Genomic DNA, 23,565 nt, shown 5'->3' on the forward strand with positions numbered 1-23,565 from the left:
CTATGGGAGAGTCAAAGCCGGAATGATCAGCCTGACCTCTAGATGACCAGGAGGAACCCGTGACCTGTTGGTGTCAACCAAAAAGAAAAAGGTTTTGTGTCTGTGGCTGGAATGACAGCAGCATGAGTTCTTCTCCCTGTGGCTTTCTCTCTGTGGCTCCAGTGGAGTTCGGGTGTGGGGTGGGGATGGCGTGGCTTGGATGGAGCTCTGTGAATCCACGTGGAGAGAAGCATCTGGAGAAGGGATTCTGGCTCTGGATGTACGTCCAATCAGAGTTTCCCTGGGGTTCACAGTGAGAATAGGAATCTCACTGAGCTTCCCAGTTACAGGTGAAGACCAGGGCCACAGGCCATTCCTCCTGGCAGCCATGTGGCTGGGCACCAGGAGACTGTGAGCTGCTTCCCCATGTGGTCCTGAACCCCTTTAACTAAGCACACCCAACACTCAGCCGCTCTTCAGCTGCATCGCCACCCTCCCTGGGTTCCCTGTGCCAGTTGTATGACCTTGGCCAAGTCTTTCTACCTTCTCAAACCCATTTCCTCAACTGGAGAGCGAACCTGCTGTCCACATGCAAACATACACCCAAGAAACGATATCTGAACATGCAGAACAGCTTTATTCATATCAGTCAAAATCTGGAACCAGCCTTCATATGCCAGATGGTTAAACAAACGGTGGTTGTACCCACATGGCATGCTGCTGCCCGGCCTACAACAGAGTGGATGGATCCTGATGCACATGGAAGGATGAATCATGAAAACACACTAAGAGAAACTAGACACGTAACAGACACCGTGTGACCATCCGGAGAAGACAAGAATCACCAGGAAAACAGGTCAGTGGCGGGCCACGGCTGGAGGGCTGACCGTCAAGGGATCGATGGAGCTTTTAGGGCAGGTAACAATTATTCCAGTCTGATGGTGACAGTTACAAGGGTGTGTTGTTCCTGAAAAAACTAGGAATCGTACACTTAACCCTGGTGAATTTTGTTGCGTGTAAAGGAAGGAACAGCTCAACAACGCTGTTCTGAGGAAGGAAGGTAGGAAACCACAACCTATACTAGGAGCCCTTCTGTAACACAAACCCAAGATGAGTTCGTTTTAGAAAAAATACATTGGCTCATATAATCAGGTCAGTCCAACTGTTGGCTTCAGGGACTTGCTGGGTAGCAAGGAATAAGTCCACATGGCATAATCTGTGTTTTCTTTCTTTCTTTGTTGGTTTCATCCTCAGCTGCATCAGTTGGTCACCAGCAATTCCAAGCTGACATCTTGTCAACTTAACTCCCATGAAAAGATGCAGCTGAAGTCCCACTGGGGAGAGTGGGAACTCAGCAGTCTTTGTCTAGGCCTGGAACACATGCCTACCCCTAAAGCCAGGGATGGTGCTGGCCCTACCTGAACCCTGGGGAAACAGAGTAAACAATATCTCAACAGAAACAAGGTCCGTGGAAAACTAACCCATCCCTCTACCTATCCAGTGTACCATGCTCTTACCCATTCCTATGTCTAGACAGCTCTGCAATGGCCAAGCCCTGGGGAATGGACCCCACCTCCATCCAGGGTTGCTCTCCCGACACAGGAGTCAAAACAGGAAAGCCAGATGGGCATGGTGGTACACAGCTATAATGCTAGCACTCTGGAGATGGAGGCAAAAAGGATTATGAATTCAAGCCCACGCTGGACTACATAGCAAGATTCTGTCTCAAAAAAAGGGGCTGGGCATGTACCTCAGTGATAGAGCACTTGCCTAGTATGTCTAAAGCCCTGAGTTCAAACTCTAGGACCAAAAAATAAAAATAGGATGGCAGGTTAGTATTGCTTCTCCAGCAGTCAGGCAGACCCGGAAGCTGCTGGGTGCCTGTCCCCAAGACATTTGGCAGGGCAAGGAGGAGCTGTGCAGAAGCCACGGGCCTAAGGCAGAGCCCTGTAGCTGTGGGAGTCTGAACTTGAAACTCCCAGGGGAAGGATACCTCCTTAGGCCCTGGGCTTCAGTGACCCAAACCTCAGGGAACCCAGGGCAGAGGCAAGGACTGCCCCTCAATCCAGAGTCATCAGCCCCCGGTTCAGGCAGGGCCAGAGGCCAGATAAGAAACTGTCAGGAAAGATCATCTTGCAGGATCAACAGCAGAAGACGCCATCCACCGTATGAAGACTCAGACGTCACCTCCGGGTCAGGCAGTGCAATGACCCTCCCAGGGACCAGCATTTCCCGCACAAGTGTCCTGCAAGGGAAAAGAAAGGCAGAAACAGTGTCAGATCTATATGCAAAACAGTCTACAGAGGACTCTGCAGCTATCAAATGGGCAACAGGCCCAGAGAGGACCCAAGCCTCCCCAAGGCTGCCCTTGATCAGACCCCAGGACCTGCGCTCAGAGCTCTTGCTTCCACTGTGGCAGGGGTTTGTGGCTCGGGTCTGACAAGGCAACCGGGGGCTTCCTCTTAGCCCCACTACCCAGGCCAGAGCCCATGCTGTGTAACTCCTCCACTGAGGTGTTGGCCGAGTTGGCCTGCGCAGCCCTTTTCTTCTGGAAAGCAGGCTTCGTGGACGCCATTGCCAAGAGTGTGCACTCTGTTGCAGAGGCGGTTGGGTGGAGAGAAGGGCATGAGGCAGACTGAGGAGGGGAGAGGGCCTGTGCCAAGCTGGGCAAGAATGGCTCACTCGCTCACTCGGGGCCGCCCCCCCCCACACACTTTTAAAGGAAGCCTGAGGGCCTGGCCCAGAGCCCAGGGGCTCCAGGAAAGCGGTGTTCTCGACTCCCATCCGCCAATTCCAAGGCAGGCAGGCTGGCTGTCCGGCTCTGCAGACCTTCTGGAAAACAGCTAACCACTTCCTGGAGCTAACAATGCATCCATGGTCAGCTCACTGTACTGACGGCCAACTCAGCTAGTCCCGAGGCTGTGCTTCTGGGGCTACTTGGAAGTGAAGAAGGGACAGCCTGCCAAGGACCATGACACCCCAGCACCAGGGGCTTTCCCTCCACACAAGCCCCAAGCACAGCTATGTTCCTTCCTGGTTGTCCCTAAGCAGAGAAACGGCAGCTGTCACCCAGCAACAGATGACTGTACCCTATCTAGAGCTTGGTAATAGTGTGACCGACTGAATGGCAACCGAGGATCCAGGCCCGTGCACACTCGCCCTCTGGAAGTTAACGGAAGTGACCCACCCTCCTGTGGGTCAGACACCTGCTCCCACCCACCTCTGGACATTACGATCGAGTGGTTGCTAGTCAGTACTACACTAGGGGGCTGGAGAGGTGTTCCGTTTCCAGCACCCACATTGGGCAGCTTACAGTCACCTATAACTCTGGTTCCCAGGGTCTTGACTGTCTCTTCTGGCCTCTGTGAGCACCAGCATGCACATGGCACACATACATACATACATACAGGCAAACACAAACATATTTAAAAATGTACTAGGCTTCTTATATACTAAAAATGACTATCACTATTATTACAGAAATGCCGCTGATCTTGGAGTCAGAACTGCAGATGTGAATCACGGCTCTGCCGTTTCTTGGCTGGGTCCCCAGGAAGAACCCTGATCACCTTAGCCTGCCAGAGGCAAGAGGTCCCATCCTCCAAGGGGTTCTCCCCAGCAGAGTTGGAGGGAACATCTTCCTTCCCCTCTGGCGGGCTTGTAGCCTGAGAGTTCCTCCTGGCTGCTAAACAGAACACAAAGGCAAGCAAGAAAAAGCCACCAGCAAGCCAAGGTACCTACCCCAGGTTCCTCTTGATCCCTACAACTCTGATCTGGCTTGCGTCACAGGCCCCTATCACTCCTTAAGTCAGCGGTTCTCAACCTGTGGGTTACAACCCCTTTGGGGGTCCCATATCAGATACCCTGTGTATTTACAGTAGCAAAATGACAGTTATGAAGTAGCAACGAAAACATTTTATGGTGGGGGGGGGGCGTCACCCCAACATGGGGAACTGTATTGAAGGGTCACAGCATGAGGAAGGTTGAGAACCACTGCCTTAAGTGATTCAAGGGTCAAAAAGCCCTGACAGCTATCATGTCAAGGACATCGTCACTGAGGACCTCACCTCAGATTCCCTCCAGCAAGATCGCAAGATCTCCCGAGTTCCTGGCTGGAAGGCAGCAGTGGCCCTGCATAGCCACCTCCTCCTTGAGGAAAAAGAAAAGAAAGAAAAAGAAATCCGGGCTCCTGAAGGCACAGCCCTGTGGCTCACTGGGTGAGAGGCCTGGCTCCCATAAAACGGCCCTCTCTGGCTCACAGGTGCTTGCCCTGTAAGGTTGACAAACCTGAGCTCAATCCCAGGAACCCCTATGAAGAAGAAAAGAGAAACAGCAATACACTTTTAAAAGGCGCCAGCAAGATGGTTCGGCAAGTAAAGGCACTGACCACCAAGCCTGATGGCCTAAGTTTGATCCCTGGAGACCTACAGGTAGTCCTCTGACCCCCATGGGTGCCCCACAGCATGTGCCCCTCCCCCACCGATGAAAGTCCCCATCCTGTTAACGGGGTGGGGCCAGAAGGAAGGTGTGAAGACAGGGCTCACAACAGACAAGTCAGGCACGGGCATTATGAGCCCTGTTCCTCCCTTCGATGCATGCCCGACAGCATTTGAGAGCAAGTCTCGTGTTTTCAAATGCTCTATGGTATTTGAACGCACTTGGGAAGCAGAGGCAGGTGGATCCCTGTGAGTTGGAGGCCAGCCTGGTCTACACAGTGAGACCCTCTCTTGAAAAAACAAACAACAAAAAACCCACCTGATGTATGTTGTCTTTGTGTGTGTATGTTCGTGCTCATGTGTGTGGAGGCCAGAGGCCCACCTCAGGGTGCCTTCCTCAATCGCTCTCCACCTTATTCTTTGACAGGGTCTCTCACTGAACCTGGATTTGGCTAGACCAGGTGGCTGGCTGGTCGCACAGAACCGTCTCTGCCTCTCCATGTGAGCTCACAGGTGAGCCGCCGCGTGTTCAGGATGGGACCCGCGACAAGACAAGCATCTCCCCAGCCCTGCACTGTGGTAAAGAATGGGGACCATGGGAGGGAACGAGGAGGTTTGGGGCAGGGACCGGCAAAGAGGCTCCAGGGGAGGTAGGTGGTGACCGAAGTTAGCAAAAGCCAGCAAAGCTGTTAGAGCTGAAGGAACAGCTGTCACCCGTCCATCCCAAGTGTGAGAGTCTCACTCATCTCTCACCAGCAAGAGCAAATCCTGTCTAGCCTTTACCCGGTGAGATGCCAGCAGTTAGCTCCTGAACAAACCCATCTCTAGCGGAGCTGGAGGCACAGAGTCCACAGACCCAGGGCTGGCGGGACAGTCATGGTGGTCCAGCGTACACCAAGCACCCACACCATCTTGTCGCTGATGAGTGCTTCCAAGCTGGCTCCTGAAGACATCTTGAAGATGACTGTCCCCTGCTGACGTGAGGTCCTCGAGATACTGGGTGACTTGCTGTAGCAGGCCCCATGATGCTTACTGCTCATTCATCTGTCCATCCGAGGACAAGCCACCAGTCCAGCCTCAGCTGGCTTTGACTTTTGGTGACATCTCTGTGGCTTGGTAGTGGTAGGGAAGAGGAGCATGTCACAAAATGTTGGAAAGGCCCAGGGTAGTAGCTTGACTATCTACAATCTCAGTACTTAGGAGGCAGAGGCAGAAGGACCAGGAGTTTAAAGCCAATCTTGGCTACACGAGATCCTGTTTAAAAAAAAAAAAAAAATGACTGGATTAAAAGCAGGCATGCTGCTTTGCAGCCCCCTATCCACACCCAGAGGTCCCCAAGTCAAAATACATGTAGGGTGGGGCTGGAAAAGGTGGGGGCACCGAGTGAACATGGAGGTGGTCTCTGAATTAACGGGATAGAGAATGTCCACCTAAGAATAGGTAAGTTCTGTGATCACAGCAGAGGGGAAATGCCCAGATCAACATCTCAGAGCCTCTTCACTGAGGCTTTAAAAAAAAAAAAAAAAAAAAGAAAAACAAAAACAAAAAAACCAGTTCCTACCCAGGTACCTGCCCCACTTCTCAGGAAACAGGACGGGGAATCCTGCAAGACATCTACCTCTTTCCCCAACAACTTTTACCTCATATGAAACAGGGATGTCCCCCAGCCCTTCCCACCCACATACTACCTCCCCCAAAAGTGAACATGTATGCAAGTGAATGTGTGAGCCACATTAACTGTTTCAATAACCAGCATGTCCCCATCCCTCCTCATTTGGGGAGTGGGTAACATTCCAATCTAACAACAGGAAGTTGCTTCCATCCTAGAAGGGCCAGGTGGGCAAGGGCTGGGTTGGCCGCCACCACAGCTGCCCGATGCACACTGCAAGAACAATAAGGATTTTTAGGGGCATTATGACTGAGTCAGAAAACACAGCTGCCCCTGAAAGTCCCTCATTTTTCTTGCTGTCCTTGAACACGCGCCAAGTAAGGTGGTCGGTCATCCAGTTGGCCCAGGTGAGGAGAGGTAGAGACGTTGGTCCCTTACCCAACCCTAGCCCACTGACCCCCAGTCAATCAATCCAGAACCCAATTGGTGAACTCTGCCACAGAGATCCAGGGATTTGAACTAAGGGATGTGACTCTCACAGGTGGATATGGATCCACCCTGGGGCAAATGGGTCTTGGGAGTCAAGGGAGGGTCTCGGGTCTGATATGGCTCAGGAAGAGGGGTTTCTAGCCTATTCCGGACAGGCCCCTGCTGATTCAGGAGGGAAGGAAACCAGTCCAGGAACCCTGGAGCCAGTACTGTGGAAGAACGGTCTTCAGGTGTGAGCCTGAGGAACAGCAGCTGGGCTTTGCCCTGCTTTTCTAACAGTGCTGCAGCCTGGGGTCCCCTGCAAAGAGGGTAAAGGAACTTTCCCCACCGTGACAGCTCCCACCAAAAAACAACAACAACAACAAACCCAAAGAAGACAAGCCAGGCAAGGAGTCGCAGGTGCAGCAAGAGTTCAAGGTCAGCCTTGGCTACATAGTGAGCTGAACACCAACCTAGGCTACATGAGACCCTGTCTTAATATGGAACCCACAAACCAGGGGCTGGAGAAATGGCTCAGTGGTTAACATCGCTTGCTGTGCAAGCAGGAGACCAGAGTTCAGAGCCCAGCATCCCTGTCACGAGTCAGACGTCCCACAGACACCTGTAACTCCATCTCCGAGGGATCCTTCTTGCCACCAGGCATGCATCTCTGCACGCACACACATAATCTAAAAAAAGGGAATGAGATAACTTCTCTATCACTGAACTCAGGACTGCTAGTGGAGGCATACCATCAATCACAGGTTGTCCTGAGACTGAGTAACACAAGTGGCTATGACACGAGGACGTGGGGGGAGGGGTGGTGCAGGCTAGCCCTCTGGCTTCTCTGTTGCACCCTGCCCTACCTTTTGCACACAGTACAGAGCTTCAGGTGGGCCTGTGTATGAAGGTGGATCCACCAAACAGTGGGCAAAGACAGACTTCTGGAATGTACCACACATTTTTAAACTGTGGAAAACTGACTCAGCAGGGAATTGTAGGCTTTGAGAGGGTGGAAGGGTAATAGAAAATGGCAAAAAGAAGAGGCCAGTAACTGCCTCGCCCTGCATCTTGTAGGAAAATGGAAAAAAAAAAACAAAAGCAAACACCTTTCAGGGCCAATGAGATGGCTCAGCAGGTAAACACACGTGGAGCACAAGCCCAGTGGCCTGAATTCAACGCCCAGAACCCACGGTGGGAGGGAACACACTACTGGAGACCGTCTTCTGCCCTCTGCAAGGATACACGTGCATGTGCACACACTCTCCGCCACCATACACATCATAAAAGTGTAAAATCTTCCAGAATCAGGGTCTTATTCAGGATACTCTTTAACAGGATGGTTTCCCCCATTTCAGGCCTGGGGGAACCACCTGACAACAGACGGTTAACTCCCAGCACCAGGCTGTAACCCTTGGAAGATCCAAACAGGCCCCATTCCACAGAGCCTGGTCTTTGACTGAATGCCATTCATCAACAGGACACTTGGTTCCTGGTGGCAGGCCATTCTACCCAGGTTCCCAGCAAGGCTAGAATCTACCCCACTGGCCAATGGGAGTCTATCTTAGCCAGCTAAGATAAGTTCTATGGGTCCATGAGCTCTGTCTAGTACACAGGACACTTTCCTCTCAGAACACTGTGGCCCATACTGGTAAGGAGTGCATCCCTGAGAACGACAGAGACCTACACCTTCCTCAATGTGTGACTGCAGATTATTTTGCTGCCTGGCTGTCTTTTGTATCTGTCGACAGGAATAATAAACTTTACTTTGCATGGCAATGTGAGGTTAGAAAGAACCAAAGTAGACAAAGTGATTGGCAGGTTCAAGAAATACACTCCACTCTGTGCCGAGGGCTGGGCAGAACTGGGAGAACTCTTGCCCACTAAGAGGACTGGGGCTAGGGGTCAGGTACGCCCTACTGTGCCCCAGCACTGCCAATATACCTTCTTCCCCATGTTCCAGGTCCCTTCCATGCTCACACGGAGAGAAGCAAGCCCAGCTCCTGTCTTGCCTAACTGTATCTAACACTTGCCCAGAGCTTCCTGCCCTGACCAAGATCATAGCCATAAAATCCATTAGTAAATCAAAAACCCAAATGGCCCCCAAACACTAGGATCTAAGTCATCTACACCTCTGAACATGACCATGTCATGCTTTGTCTGCTAAGAAGCCCATCCCCACAGCTCCTGCAGCCTGCTCGGGCTACCTGCAACCTCACCTACTAGCCACAGAAGCCTAGGATGGCACTTCCCTCCTGGAGATTTAGGTTTGAGCTTGTGAGACTTGGGTCTGCCCATCTCACAGGCTGTCTGGAGGAAACCTCCCCCCTCCCAAAAAAAAGACATTTGTGTAAGGGACTCAGAATTGTGCCCTCACTGAAATGGTTTGGTCAAGACCAGCCACCATCACCCATCCTCCCTGCTCTGTGCGTCAAGGCTTAGCTCACCGTTTCTGGGTGACCTTTCTTGGCCTCAGCCCGTGCCTGGGCTAGAATCTTTTTCTGCTCTACTGCCTGAACACACATCACACTGTGTGACACTATGCCTCACTGTTGGTCCACCCCATCTGAAAATGGTCCAGAAGCACCTTCATCACCATCTCATGAGGATGCCTGGAATTTTCATTGACAACAGTCTCCGCTGCAATTCCTGGAAGTCCTGAATTTTGGTGCAGGCGCTCAAAACCAAGGCAGGGTCTGACCCCTGGCAGTGGTTAGAGGAACACGCCCCTACTAGCCTACGCGACACCTCTAGGCCTGGCTTTGCCACTACCGAACACTGGCCACCCAACCCAGTGCCACTAGCCTCCCCAAAGTCCTCACTCTGTGTAGGCCCATGCTGGGCACAAATTCTTGACTGAGTTGGCCCACGCCTGCCTTCTAGGGCTGATGACCCACACTGAGGCTTACAGGGAGCTGGAGGGCGGGGACATTCCCATCAAACAGAATCCCTAAAATAGCCAGTCACCCACAAAACCATGATAGAAGGGAAAGAAAAACCAACTAGATATCAGCCCTTGTTTGGAATGCGATGTAGAAGGAAAACTATGTACCAGCCCCACCCTGGCTGGAAAGTGGTCCAGGCAGAGGGCGCCAGGCCCAAGGAGTCATTCGGGGAACCTGTCCTACAGAGAGAAGCCCCTGGGGCAAGGGCTAGCCCTACAGAGGCCAGGTTTGCAGGGCAGGGGGCAGTTGCCTACAGCTCCTTCCAGCTATCCTAAGGAGTCAGTTCCAGGCCAGGAGGCTGTGGAGGAAGGGGGGGGTCAGAGGGTCAGAGGCTCTGCTGGATTTCATCCTGGGCTGCAGTGAAGAGTCTTTTTGGCCCTTCTGGCCTCTGATGAACAAGCCAGGAGATCTAAAAGCCATCCATCAGAGCCGCTGGCTTTATGATAACCAACCTCTCTGCCAGAAATTCTTTTGGTAAGAACACTCACTTTCAGAGCCTTGGCTCCTCCTCAGCTCCCCCAGCAGCAGGGCTGTCTGGCCTGTGCTGATGGTTGGAACACCATGGGGCACAAGCTCAGCGCCCAGAGGGTGAAGACCCAGGTGCCTCTCAGCACAGCTGGAACTGGGCCTAGATGTACTTTCCATATACATACACACATCTGCTCCCAAGCCCAGTGCAGGTCACTCATGTTTCCAGACCAGTGAGTGCATTACGGATAGATGTAAAAATCCTGTCAAGCCTTTACATGGGTTACCTAAGGATCCAAATGGCACAAAGGTGCTTTACCCGCTGAGTCATCTGTTTCTAGAAAGTGTTATTAGAACATAGGTGTGCTCATCCACTGATACATTTTCTATGGCTGCTGTCAGGCCGAAATAACAGAAGACTAGAGACGTTCCTCAACTTCCATGTGATCATGCCAGTCACCTATCAGAAGTTAAGGGTATCATAAGATGAAATGTGTGAGAGACACCTAACCTACTGACTTCCTCGCTTAGCAACAGCACACTGCAGAGGACGGGCTGCTGCTGCTTTGAGATTATGGGGCTGGCTGGATGCTGCAGCTCACGGCCACTGTCCAGCACTGTGACGGAATCACACTGCACATTGTTAGCCCAGGAAAAGGTCAGAATTCTAGGGGCAGGGCTGGAGAGATGGCTCAGCAGTTAAGAGCACTCGATGCTCTTAGATAAGCCAGGTTTGGTTCCTAGCACCCACATGGCCCAACTCACAACCTGTAACTTGCTCCAGGGGATCCAGTGTGCTCTCCTGACCTCTGTGGGCACAAAGCACACACGTGGCACACATATGGGCACTAACATATACATATGCAAAAAGATCTTTAAAGAAAGAACTTCTGGGGCTGGAGAGATGGCTCAGAGGTTAAGAGCACTGACTGCTCTTCCAGAGGTCCTGAGTTCAATTCCCAGCACCACATGGTGGCTCACAACCATCTATAGAGAGATTTGGTGCCCTCTTCTGGCCTGCAAGCAGACAGAACACTGTATACGTAATAAATAAAATAAATCTTAAAAAAAAAAAAAAAAAAAAAAAAAAAACTTCTAAGGGCAAGTTTTTAGTAAATGCTTATGGTTGGACAGAGTGATGTAGCTTTGTCCAGACTCTACCTATGGTACCACACATAATGCCCCGAGTTGGAGGAGACAGACCGACGGACACATAGTAAGTATATTACTCCCACACATTTTGTAAGGTTCAGAAATCAACCCTGATTTCTTAAGTATACAGGACACTTTCCTCTCAGAACACTGTGGCCCATAATGGTAAAATGGTTGAACCATTGTTAAGGCAGAGACTTTCTTAGTTATAAGACATGGATGGCCCTCATGGCATAAAATACTTGTAATTTGAACTTTTATTAAAAAAAAAAAAAAATGCTTCTGCTTATTCCTGAGCCATAGTTACTTGCATGTACCAAGCACTGTGCTAAATACAGAAGACAAGTAAGTGAAGCCTGCTGATTTTTGCGCTCAAGGCCTGCGACAGAGCAGCTGGAAGAGCCGTGCAGCAGAGCCCAGCCACCACCACTGGAAGAAGTGTGGTTATTTGGGCAGCCCGCCTGCGGGCTGGCTGGCTCCTACTATAACCAGAAAGGAACCCTAGAAAGCCAGATTCTTCTCTGCCCCAGCTCAGGGCACACCACTGTTGTCACCTTAAGTGGATGCTACTATAAGAGCCACAGTCTCTTAACCCTGTGTCTCAGGCCAGATGTGCTTGTGATCCTTCCAGGTTTTCAGATGGAAGGTGACGCCTAAGCCACACATTACGCAATACCCCAGTGGGACAGCAACTGTAATCAAACATGTTGATACCTCTGCAGTAAGACCTATGAATATTCATACACTTGGGATAAATATAGACTATCAGTCTGAGGTCGGTTTGGGTCACGTTTTCCCAAAGATTTAGTTACAGAAGCTGCAACTTGGGGTTTTCAAAGTTCTGTCGAGTTCAGAATTTGGGAGACAGGGTGTGGGCCTGCAGCAGCAACAGTTACAAAGTGCAGACACTGTGTCTCAACTTCACGTTGCTGGCCTTGGCTGGGCAGGACTCTTGACCCTGGCCCAGTGGCCTTCACTGCAAGTAGATACAAGAAAGCAAACAGAGGCATTCGGTCAGGACACACTGAACGACTGCACACCACCAGACATCTCTTCCCTCCAAAGAACAGCTCCTGACTTGGCTAAAAAGTGGAGAAACCCGCAGTATTATCAGGAGTAGGAAGCAGTCGTGAATGAATAGTTTCTCCCGCTCTGTTTATGTGGACAAGGGCAATAAACTGTCCTTTGGTCACTGCTGCTGTCTGAGGGGCAGGCATGACGGATTGCGTTGAGCAGGAGCAGGGGAGTGGGTGGGAGCCCAAACTTTACAGACCCCATTTTGTTTTTCCCCTGTGTACTTCCTCAGAGGCTCCCCGGGCCAAAGTTCCATTTGGAAATCTAAAATGATTTATCTCGTCACAACTTCCTAGAAGCTAATTAGAAAAAAAATGTGCTAATTGGATAATCTGGTTTCAGATGTTCTAATTATACTCCTTGGTGGGAGGGGTATAAAATATAATAAAAATATAAAATGTAACAGGACTTCTTCCAAAAGTGTAAAACATCCAGAAAACCTAAGGTAAACCTTCCAAAAATAATCTTAATGTAGATTAAGATTCTTTTTTAAATTTAGTGTGTGTGTGTGTGTGTGTGTGTGTGTGCACCTGATGGCAAAAAGCAGATTTCAAGAGTTAGTTCTCGCCTTCCACCACATGGATCCTGGAGACTGAACTCAGGTCCTGAGGCTTGGCAGCAAGCATCTTTACCTGCTGATCCATTTTGTTAGCCCAAATTAAGAGTATTTATTACAACAGACCTCATGATACACAGACAAACCTTCCCCTAGAAAAGGCACACAGCTCTTCTCCACTACAGGGTGTCTGAAGAGGCTGCTGGGGGGGATAACTTCACCCGACATTCTGGAATTAAATGGATTTCTCTGTTTAATGCGACCCAGTTTCAGCTTTCTGAAATGTCATGCCCTCTTTCTTAAGACTACTCCTACGAATGACTACCAGCAATTTCCTCATCGCCTGAGATTTCTAAACCCCAAATTGGGAAAGAAGTTCTTGATTCCATTGGTGATTCCCCCCCCCCCCCCCCCCCCCCCCCCCGCCTCACCCTGGCACTGGGCAGATCTGTGGGAGTCATTTTACTCCCTGATTGGGAAACATAAGAACAGCTCTGGGGACGAGATGGCAAAGGAGATGCTGGGGGGTGGGGTGGGGGGTCCTGCACGTGGAAGGGCATACCCTTCAAACACCATGCACCTGGGACAGATGTCCTGTTAGTGTCGGAGGGGCGGGGGGGGGGGGGGGGGGGTGCTGTCACAGCTGCTCATAAACCCAACGCTGCTGGGGAACTCCAGACTATATTTAGTCAAGGCTAGCTGGCCCAGCCACCTGCCACAGTGGTGCCTGCAGCTCCGTGGTCTGGTAGAGAACCATCAGGGAATTACAGAAAGGATGAGGGTACCTTCCCCCGCCCTCTGCGGCACACGTGCTGCCCACAGGGCAAACGCGGACAGTGCAGGGGCAACATGAGGAGCATATGCATTGCTGGGGGGAAGCAACATGGGACGGCCCAGAGCAACAGGGTGGCAGTGCCCAGGGTCAGGCACATTAGTTTCACTTTCTGGGTTTTATTCCCAGGTCACCTCTCACCCTGAAGGGAGAAAACATCTTTTGAATGGACAAGAGAGAAAAATCCTCAAAGACATTCAACAATGTTCCGTGTCACATTTTTTCTCTCTTTCTGGAGACACTGTTGCTCTCTGAAGACACTGACAGACTTTAGTGAAAAAAAACAAAAAAAAACAAAACAAAAAAACCTCCACATCCGTAACTTCAGTCCCCTGGGCTGCCTGCTTCTAATATGATTACACATCAAATGCAATAAATGGGGCAAAGTGGTATTATTTTTCTGGGAAAAACCAACATCATAAAAGAGTCTTTATTGAATCAGAGGCCCATGAACTGTTCTCTTGCCTAATTATGGCTCCAAGTGAATGAGGCTGGGTTTCCAGGCAGGGCTCCTCACAAGTCTACAGCCCAGAGAGCAATGGGATATTTGTCACAACTTGTCTAATTACAAAAAAAAAAAAAAAAAAAAAAAACCACCAGCAAGAGGACAGGCAAGGAGAAAGCCAGGGGAGGTTGGCAACAGCCCCCTCCCCACTCGGGACCTGGCAAGAAGAGGCCGATTTTCTAGCCACTTCTATTTTCAGAGGCTGACCCCTGCCTTACTCCCACCCTCACATCCAAGTTAGGATCCCAGACCCTTTTCCGAGCATCGCAGCTCTGCCCGCTCTAAGCCTATCTCTATGGAAAAGACACATTGTGGAAATGGGATTTTTTGCCAGACGTTTCAACACTCAAAAATCTGGCCAAGGTTAGCGTGACTGTGGTGTGTATGCACGCCCTCAGACCTGGCCAAGGATGAGCACTTGCTGCTATGAGACTCAGGAAGAGAGTGTGAGGTGTGAGCGAGTGGGTGGGTGTGTCAGAGGCTCTGGGAAGGGAGGGCTCACCTTCCACACCAACCAGGTAGGAGTTAGTGGTGTGATGGCTTCTCCCAGGTGTGGAGAGGTCTGGCCAGGCACACTGAACCCTAACATTCTGTTTATACTTAAGTTCATAATTCCAAGTATCTGTTGCTCTCAAACTTCCAAGAGCAATAGCTCCCGGCTAGCCAAGATTACACAGGGAGCCCCTGTCTTAAACAAACAAAAACCTCCCAAAAGCAAAGACGTATTTTCTTCCTATAAATCTGCTCCTGCCTCTACGTACTGAAGCCCATAACAGCAAGGTCAGTAGTCAGGGGTCAGATATCACCCTGGCCCTCCCACTCACCTCTCCCTTCCAACAGTCTCCAGTAGTGACCACAGGAGTCCTTTGGAAAACCAGGCACTTCTGACACCCCAACCCTGTTTCAGGTAAGCCTCTTTGGCAAAGGCTTTCCTTCTAGAGTTTTCTCTCCAGATATCAAGTCAGCAAGCAGGCTTGTCAGCTCCAGGCTGTCCTATCCTGACCTCCCCAGAATTTGCTCGTTGGCCCCCCAAGCCCAGGGGTGAACTCCAACAACACTTGGGAATAGTATCCATGTCCCAGCCTCCACCTTGGGCCTGGCATTTCCCACGGGCATTTCTGTTCATTTTTCATAATGCCCCACAAAGCAAGCTTGGGCAGAGTCAGGAAACTGCATATTAGAAAGCATTACCAGCCCAATCCAGCCAGTGTCTACAATGACCAAGCTTCCAAATCTGAAGTCAGTCAGTACTGTCTCCCCAGCCCCGTCTTCAGCAGAAGGGCACATTCCCCGACAGCCTTCTAGAAAGCAAGATGCTACCAGCAAATGGGCACCATACCTTTTCTTTGTTTTCAGAGGGACAGGAGGGAAAAGGTGGAGGGTCAGTTTTTAAAATTAACTATTATTATTGGGGTGTGTGTGTGTAAAATGTAGATGCGTCCATGCCACAGCACACACATGGAGGTCAGAGGACAACATTCAGAAGTCAGTTCTCTCCCCTCCACCATGGGTTCAGGGGAAGAAAACTGAGACCTCAGGTGTGCTCAGCAGCACACCCACCGAGCCATCTTGCCAGTCCTGGAGGGTCATTTCTTACGGCATGTGCTTGCGAGACTGGGATTTTAGCCTTTAAGAGCGAGGAGCCAGTGCCTGCCCTTGAACCCCACACTCCCCAGGGCAGAAGCCCAGTGAGAGGAAGCGGGTCGCATGAGCATGCACCACGAAGTCTTCCAAACTTCACAGCTGCATCTCTCCAAATTCCTCCCACGCCCCTCCCGCTCTCCCACACGCAGTCCGTCCCCCCTCTGCCATGTCCTCTCCCTGCATCTGCGCCTCCCAACCAGGATACTCAGGAGGGCTGAGTCCACAGGGAGTATGGTGTACTCAGTCCAGTTCCCTGCTGGGCAGAGCAGGCACTTTCAGGCCCCAGGGTGGCAGTGCTGAAATCACAATCACAGAACAGCTAGATCCATAGGGCACCTTCGTCTCCTCAGTCCTCCTGGGCTGGCGGGCAGAGTGATTTCCAAATTCCCCAGTTGCCCGGCACATGCCAAAAGGAGGGAGGGTACACCCACAGCGGGTGAGAAGTCATCTGCCTGTCGTTCTGTGCAGGGCCAGTTAAGGCACCTAGAGACTGAAGCATAGTTAAAGCCTTAGAAATTCTAAATAAAAGCGTTATTGTGCCACAGGGAAGCAGAGGTTCATGAAATTCTGACACACAACCCCCCATCTGATGATTATCTCAGTTTAAAAAATATATACAGCAAACTTTTGTTCCCCTATAGAGTATGCTGAACTTGTCACTGAGCCCAGTGAGCAAGGCAGCCCGGAGCCACCAGAGAAATTGAGATGTCTTTCTTGGGGCTTTTCATGAATTGTGCTGGGGCCAGAGATGGAGGAGTGTTGGAGCCCACTAGGTTTCCTGGTGGCTGTACCCAGCAGGACTGCATGGGAGGTTGACTGGATCACGAGCCTGGGTACCAGGTGTTTGTAGGGGTCTAACTAGCAAGGGGGAGGTCTTTTGCTCCCACCCCTGGGCATTGTTATAAATAGACCTTTGGAATAAAGTTCTGGGCCAGTGGATAAGGATCCAGGCCCACCCGAGTCTATCCTGTGTTTTCTATTTTTCTCTCCTTATTTCTAACTAAGTCTCTTAAACCTCATTCCCCAAGAGTTCCTGGGGTAAATAAGTGTGGGGGCTGGTCCCCCCCAGAGGAGTCTTCAGGCTGTCCGGCTGATGGACTCCTGTGCAGAACAGTGCAAAGCGACCACATCTACAAGCCAGGGTTCCTTTGAGGTCTGTGCTGGCTAATTCAGACCTCCCACCTCCCGGGCTGGAGCTCAGGCTTGCTGGCTCCCGACCTGGGAGCTACACCCAGAAAGGCCAGGGAACTGGCTGTTGTGCCACGAAGGCCAGCTGTGAGACCCTGGGAGAAGCCCTTCCCGCCACAGTTCCCCTCATCTGCTCTCAGGGCTGGCAGAAAAGCCAGTGTGAGCAGTCCGGGGGAGAGGCCAGCTTTCTCACAGATGGTCCAGTCCTCAGCACATAGAGGGCAGCCACTAAAAAGCCAGAGGAGGGCTGGGAAGAATGAAGTCAAGTCCTCTGCTGCCAAGCCTGATGATCTGATTCTGATCCCTGGGAGCTGCATGATAGAAGGCATACCCGCATATATACAATAAATAAACAAACAAACAAATAAATAAAATATGCTAATTTTTTTCTGAAAAAGCAAAGGACCGAGTCTGAGGCAGCGGAAAGGCTCCCAGATATTACCCCCAGCTTTTGATCAAGAAGCCACGGTTCCTGGTGTACTTCCCGAAGTACACCAAGTAACTTCCCCAAGGCCGCATGTGTCAGCAAATAACAGTCATTAGGAGAACCTGCCAGACTCAAAGGCCTAAGGTCTCCATCACACTGCTCCCTTCTCCACCAACAGATAGAAGAAACCGGGATATTCAAAACACAAGTGGGGCATATGGCCACACCACCATGAACACGCCCGACCTCACAGAGTGGGTGTGTGTGTGTGTGTGTGTACAGACTAATCGTGGGAGAGCTGCCAGGCTGTGCCAGCCACTGTACACATTTTAAAATATAAGCCTCACCACACCCTCCCAAGGTAAGACTCATAACCTTTGATTCACAAAGGAGAAATTGGGGTACAGTCAAGCCATCGAGCCAAAGCCACCCTGACTACAGAGGGATCAGAACTGGAGCCTCAATACACCCAAGTCCACCATGTGCTTTGGTGGCCTCTGGAAATGAAAATGGTCCCTCCCTCCTCCCACAGCTCTCTTTCAGGGACTTACCACTGATTAGGAGCTCCATGCTTTTGTTTCGAACATCCTGAAACTAGCCAAATACTTCCCGGCCTTCCAGAGGAGAGCAGAGCAGCCTGGGAGGGAGTCAACCCCGTGAAGCAGTAAGGGCCAAGCAGCTGCTAGGTAAAGGGGGTGCAGGGGTGGGGGTAGAATGTCACTATCCTGGAGAATTCAGACAGCGTCACTCTGGACAAAGAGGCAGTGAAGAGAGCCCAGGAAGAGACTCAGAGGCCAGTAGTGTAGTCAACTACAAAACACTGGGAACATTTCTAAATTAGACGTCTAGGGCTGGAGATATGGTTTAGCAGCTATGAGTACTGGCAGCTCCTTCCCAGTACCCATAAAGCCACTCACAACCATCTGTAACTCCAGTCACACCCTCTTCTGGCCTCCACGGGCACCAGGCATGCATGTGATACACAGACATACATGCAGACAAGACACCCATACACATAAAATAATAAAAAAAAAAATAAAAATAAAAGCTTTCAAAGTTGCCAGGAGACTTGAAGGTAGAGACTAGTGGACTGGCTTCTCCCAGTATCTCTTTCCTCATTCCTATCCTGCGAGGCAAAAACTGATATTTAATCTTTAATAAGTTGGGATTTTATTTAAATAAAAAAAAAACTAGAAGGGTGAGGTTAATTATTCACAGGGTTGCAATTTACTTAAGAGTTGAGGGAATGAAAGTTTCCTCCCAGGAAGCAGTACCTGAGTCCAGCATGGGTCTCCCTGGAGGTCTGGCTAAAATCCTCCCATCAGCTTTCCACCTTGCATTTAGCTGCTTCCTGAAGAAGGTTCCAACACACCAGGCCTGGCCATCCAGGCACTTCCTCTGGAGAATCCTTGAGGTACCCATCTTCCAAGGATGGAATAGGGTGTGGTGCCGGGGGCCAGGAGGGAGGTGTCTGCCAGTAGACAGCAGAGCTGCAAAGCCTTCAACTGTAACATTTACTTTTGCTAAATGCATTTGTTTGAATCAAAGTAGAAATCAGCTGCTGCTGGAGGACAGGCTAGCCCAGTCCTAGTGCCTAGTTCAGTCAATCCTTTTTGTTTTCCTGTAAAAGAATCTCCCCCACCGGGAAAAAAAAAATCACTCACATCCCCCAAAGAAATGAAGGACCAAATAATTACCTAAAAAACTCCCCAACACCTGGCCAGCCACGGCCTGAGGAGGAACTAGAGGCCACCGATGCTGGAGGGCTTCTGTGTCCCAAAGACTTATGTCCTACATTCCAAAGTTTGTCCCCTCCAAGTGGGTGCAAAGCAGCCAGGTCCACCGGCTTTTCTGCATCCCACGACTCCAGCTCACTTCTGTGGATGGTTTATGACCACAAAATACTATGGAGATTTCCACGTCATTTACTTTTCGATACCTATGCCGGGGGGGCTGGGAGAGGCACTGGTTCAACAGGGTAATGTGTTTTTTTCCAGCCTGATTCAGCAAGCCCAAAGAAAGCATTTTTCTTAATTAGGAACCAGGCTTCCAGTTAAAGTGCCCACCATTTCCACTCCTAAACAGTTTCGTCTCAAAATGGAATTTGTTAAGATGCTAGGAAATCTACACCATGGTCAAAGGAACTCTTTTCTTCCATACTTCAGGCAATAGCACATTCCACCACCTAGAGCCTGTGGGACGAAGGTTGCATGGACAAAACTCAGGCCATGATCCTTGCAGGGGCTCACCGGCCCAATCCAGACTTCCCTCCACACCTGGCTCCCTCTCCTGTTCTCACTGCTACGTGCCACCAAGGGACAGGGACAGCAGCCCGCGTATGATTTGTACAGGGACTACTTTGCACGTGGCCTGCAAGTGTGGGGAGCCTGGGGGGGGTGGGGGGAGGAATACCTCTTATATGGTCTTTGTACAACTGCCCAAGTGGTGGGCCAACCTAGTTTCTTCCTTCTCCTGCCTCTAAGCTTCTAGAAACCTCTCTCATTTCCCAATGCCAGGAAGAAGGGGGCCAGCGGTGCCCTATTTGGTCAACTTGCCCTTCATACACAGAGTTCAAGTCTCCTAAGCGCATGCTCCTAAATGTTTCTTTCAAAGCTGCCCAGACAGCCACACAACACATAAAGACAAAAGGGGCCAGGTTCAGGGACCCGAGATTTCAAGACTTTTCATGGATTTGTGTGTTTGTGTGAGTAGGGTGTGTGTGTGGGGGGGGGGGGGGGGATAAGCAAAGTTTTACGAGCAATAGCGCTTAAAGAAGGAGGAGCTTTTATTCAGCATAAAACTTGATGGTGCTCAGTATTGGGTTACATGAAAGTGGGCGAAAGACTGCTTAGAGATGTGTCCACAGATTCAGCATTTAAGACATGGAGTGGTGAGGCAGGGACTCAGCATCCAGGCCGCTTCCCCAGGAGCAAGTCGAGAAATCAGGCTCTATCTTCCCCACCCCCAAGCTCAAGGTTGGCGCCATACATACAGCAAGGCAGGCTGGTCCAGAGAAAAAAGCCCTTTCTCCCCCGACCCCAGGTCACCCCCAGCAAGGTTCCAGCTCTGCCAGGAGGATGCCGACTCACACTTTCAAGTGCGTTGCTATTTCTCTGCCGAAGCACAGATTCCCCCCCCAAACCGCACAGACACCCCGCGGCGCGCGCCTTCCCAGTCCTTCCACCCTGGTGGACATGGGAGGTGGGGGCCCAGCCGGAACGAACGAGGACCAAGAAGGGGCCGGCCTCGGGCGGCGAGGAGCGTGGAGAAAATGCCGGTCTTGGGGACCGAGGACTGGGACTTTGTAGGCCAGTTGAACAGACACCCTCACCTTGCCCGCAAAGACCCAGCTCTCAGCTCCCGTCCGCTTTGGAGTTCGGGGTGCCGTGCGCCCCTGATGGGCTGCCCGGGGCTGAGTCCCGCCGTTCGATCTTGGCACCGCGGAGGCTCAGGGACCGTTCCGCAAAAAAAAAAAAAAAGCCACCTGCCCCGCCCGGCCTCGGCCCGCGGGCTCCGAAACCAGCCCTCGAAGGGTTACACGACGCACAGCGCACGCGGCCCGAAAGACGGTGCTGGGGACGCGGGAGGAGGTGTGCGCCCCCGGCCCTCTATCCACCCGAGCGCGAGGGCTGCACACCGAGAAACTTCCCAGCGCTCGCACGCCGTGCCCGCGAGGCCCAACTACGAGCCGCCCTGTTACCTGCGCCCAGCCCGGCGAGGCGGGACCGAACCGCGGCGCCTCGGAACCCAAGCTGCTTCCTCCCGCACGGTGGCCGCAGCCCGGCCCGCGCGCCCCGATGTTCCCGTAGCTCCGTGCGTGCCTGGCCGAGGATCCGCGGCCTCTCTAGACCTGCACAGGGACCTGGGGACCGCCGCGGGACCCCCGCCGCGCCGGGGAGGACGTGTGCGCTGCAGCAGGGCCCCTCGAAAGTTGCGGGGTTCCTCTCGTTGGCTCTCTCGGCGCGACTTGGCTCCACGTGCTGGTGACACATCAGGGAAGGCTGCGCGCTCCGTGGCTCCCAGAGGACCGACACGACCAGCGCCCGCCCAGCACAGCCTCCTCGAGCCCTGCGGACCGCGCTCCGCCCCAGCCCGCCCCTCCGTCCGCCCCTCGCCGGCGCCGCCCCCGGCCGAGACGCCTGCTCCTGCTCGCGGCCCAAGCGGGAAGACCCTGCGGGGAGTGTGGGGTGGGGACTCCCCCTCCAGAGTCGCCCCTGGGCCGAGGATCTGGACACTGGACGCTCGACTCGACAGTCTCGAGTGCCTTCCACCCAGTCACGCAGCCCTTCCCCACCTCCCGCCCCCTACCCCGAGCCCCAGTAATTTTCCCTTTTCCTCCTCTGGCCTGTCCGATCCGCTGCCGGCGCTTCCTCCCTCGAAGACCGGCGCCGGGAGCCCCCTGCCGGCCGCCCTGCTCTCAGGCCGCGCCCCCGCCGCGGTGCAGCGCCCTGCAGCCGGCCTCAGTCTCCCCACCCTCCACCTAGGCAGGGACAGCCTTTGAGGGCTCCGTGGCAGACCCAGGAGATGATACATTTAAAGTACCCGGCGTAGGTCTCGGGGAGAGAACCTTTTGAAAAGCTGGGTTCCTTGAAGGGTGAGACAGAGAAGCTGCTGTTGTACAGATAGGAGCATTTCCCGAAGCTGACCCGCTACCTGTTTCCGTCTCCTCCCTCTCTACCAGCGCGCGAGTGGTTAATTGTGTGTTTATCCGGGGCCGGTGTGGACCATCCGTAGGCTTCTGCCAAAACAAGTCAGCTGAAGATTGATTCCAGGGGCCATAGAGAAGCCAAATAATCACCGAGATTGAGTTCCCTAACCATCTTCAGGTGGAGGCTTGGAGTCATTTAACTTAAAATAACGTGACACTTCTGCTCTGGATACTGGCTACTTTCCTATCTTCTCTTTCCTGGCCCCATTACCCAAAGCATGCTTTAAATCATGCGGCGGGACTGAGAGCTTTCTCTGCGTCTGGCACCGATGTTCTCCCCCTCAACCCCCTGCAGGACGGACAGATTCACAGGGGCAGGTGCTAGAAAGACAGCAGTTCTGAAGGGACTCCAGAGCAGAAAAGGCTCTGTGCCCTCAAGGGGACAGTCGCAGGCTTCAGGCCTCTGTAATCCCTAATTACTTCGGAGCCTGGATTAGAGGGGCAGAAAGGAGGATACCCTAGCATGGCTGGTGGAAGTTGCCTGAGTTGGAGGCACTCTGCGATTCTCTGACAAACCCTTCGGATCTGTGAGACTCAGGAGGCTGGAGGAGCCAGTGTCCTGGGGGGATGAAAGGGCAGAGATGTAATGGGTTTACCCAAGCACTGATCCCAGAGAAGCCCTCCAGAGATTAAGATTTGCTACTTGGGCCTGAAATCCCCCTGCTACCCCCTGACCACTTCAAAGGACATGGCTGTGGGGGATGCCTAATCCCATCAATGGAATCAAAGCTGGACAAGAAAGGAAATTCTGCAAATTTAGGGTAGCCACAGGCAGGATGCAAGACCGCAGCACACAAGAGAAGGGGGTTCCTCGGGCTCTGGTCTTCTCAGTACATGGAAGCACCCCCCTCTCCACCACCAGGCGGTTTATACACGGACAAGGCAGGTCCCTTCCTTCTTAGGGTGGCCCTACAGGAAAGTTGAGCACAGGAACGGATGAAACCAGGCAGTGAGGCTGGTCCTGCTTCCAGGGCCAGAGAGGCACCCAGAGAAGGAAGGGACTCCCCCAAGGTCACGGTCTGCTGGTTCCATCTTTGCAAGGGCTCCTGATGCCCCCTGCACCTCCCATGGGCAGGTGGTCACATGGGAGACAGTGGTAGGTTAAAACAAAACAAAAACCCAGGAGTGAACAGTTTTAAATCTAATTGTTTTAAGTATTGGTGTCACCTGGTGTCCAGAGAGAGCAAAGAGCCACAAGGAACCTGGGCCCATGGACAGCATGGAGCTCTGCTCGTTCTCGTTCTCGTTCTCTCTCTCTCTCTCTCTCTCTCTCTCTCTCTCTCTCTCTCTCTCTCTCTCTCCTTTTTTCTCATATTTAGCAATTTACCTCTATTCTCTTCTCTTGGCCCAGATAGTTCTTTTTTCTTTTTTCGAGACAGGGTTTCTCTGTGTAGTTTTGGTCCCTGTCCTGGATCTCGCTCTGTAGACCAGGCTGGCCTTGACCCACCTGGCTCTGCCTCCCAATATGCTGGGATTAAAGGCCTGTGCTACCATCGCCCGGCCAGATAGTTTTATGAGGGAGAAACTCCCCAGTACCAGGAGTGAACCCTTTACAGCAGGAAGACTCACTTGGG

At 52.0% G+C, this 23,565-nt stretch overlaps 1 long non-coding RNA gene across 1 annotated transcript; it reads right to left on the reverse strand.

The window, feature by feature from the left end:
- Positions 1-597: 597 nt before the first annotated feature.
- LOC128123224 (uncharacterized) lies at positions 598-21,300 on the reverse strand. The gene is made up of 2 exons (XR_008222608.1): positions 20,984-21,300; positions 598-5,669 (listed from the first exon to the last, which is right to left on the reverse strand). It is a non-coding gene; the product is annotated as an uncharacterized LOC128123224 (long non-coding RNA).
- Between the last annotated feature and the right edge of the window lie 2,265 nt (positions 21,301-23,565).

This window comes from Peromyscus californicus, unplaced genomic scaffold (assembly GCF_007827085.1).
Source record: "Peromyscus californicus insignis strain IS unplaced genomic scaffold, ASM782708v3 Scaffold_3__1_contigs__length_106647218, whole genome shotgun sequence".
Classification (NCBI taxonomy): domain Eukaryota; kingdom Metazoa; phylum Chordata; class Mammalia; order Rodentia; family Cricetidae; genus Peromyscus; species Peromyscus californicus.